Source organism: Myotis davidii, unplaced genomic scaffold (assembly GCF_000327345.1).
Source record: "Myotis davidii unplaced genomic scaffold, ASM32734v1 scaffold108, whole genome shotgun sequence".
Taxonomy (NCBI): Eukaryota; Metazoa; Chordata; class Mammalia; order Chiroptera; family Vespertilionidae; genus Myotis; species Myotis davidii.
In genome coordinates this window covers 2,009,002-2,009,271 of record NW_006299260.1, presented here as the reverse complement: position 1 = coordinate 2,009,271, position 270 = coordinate 2,009,002, and the positions used below count along the sequence as shown (strand labels likewise).

Below are 270 nucleotides of genomic sequence, written 5' to 3'. Positions count from 1 at the left end.
TCGCGCTCTGCACCTGCTTTCACACCTTGACAACTTTCCTTCCCAGGAGGACCCCGTTCTGGAGCGTTACTTTAAGGGCCACAAAGCTGCGATCACCTCCTTGGACTTTAGTCCCAACGGCAAACACCTGGGTAAGTTGTATTCGCGCGCGCGCGCTCTCTCTCTCTTTTTTTCCCCTTTTTGTGACGGGCAACGGTCAGCTGGTCGGAAAGCTTGCCTGCTGTCCACGCCGGGCCCCCGGGGACCACCGGGGTCCTAGGTGGGGGGTTG

At 59.3% G+C, this 270-nt stretch overlaps 1 protein-coding gene and 1 long non-coding RNA gene across 2 annotated transcripts in view; one reads left to right on the top strand and one right to left on the bottom strand.

Moving 5' to 3' along the window:
• Positions 1-111, bottom strand: part of LOC107184821 — a 753-nt gene extending 642 nt beyond the window's left edge. The window contains exon 1 of the long non-coding RNA XR_001515732.1: positions 26-111. This is a non-coding gene — a long non-coding RNA (uncharacterized LOC107184821). The remainder of the gene's footprint in view (positions 1-25) is intronic.
• Positions 7-270, top strand: part of POC1B (POC1 centriolar protein B) — a 103,544-nt gene continuing 103,280 nt past the window's right edge. The window contains exon 1 of the mRNA XM_006774744.2: positions 7-131. The gene's annotated coding sequence lies outside the window, so the exon portion shown is untranslated. The remainder of the gene's footprint in view (positions 132-270) is intronic.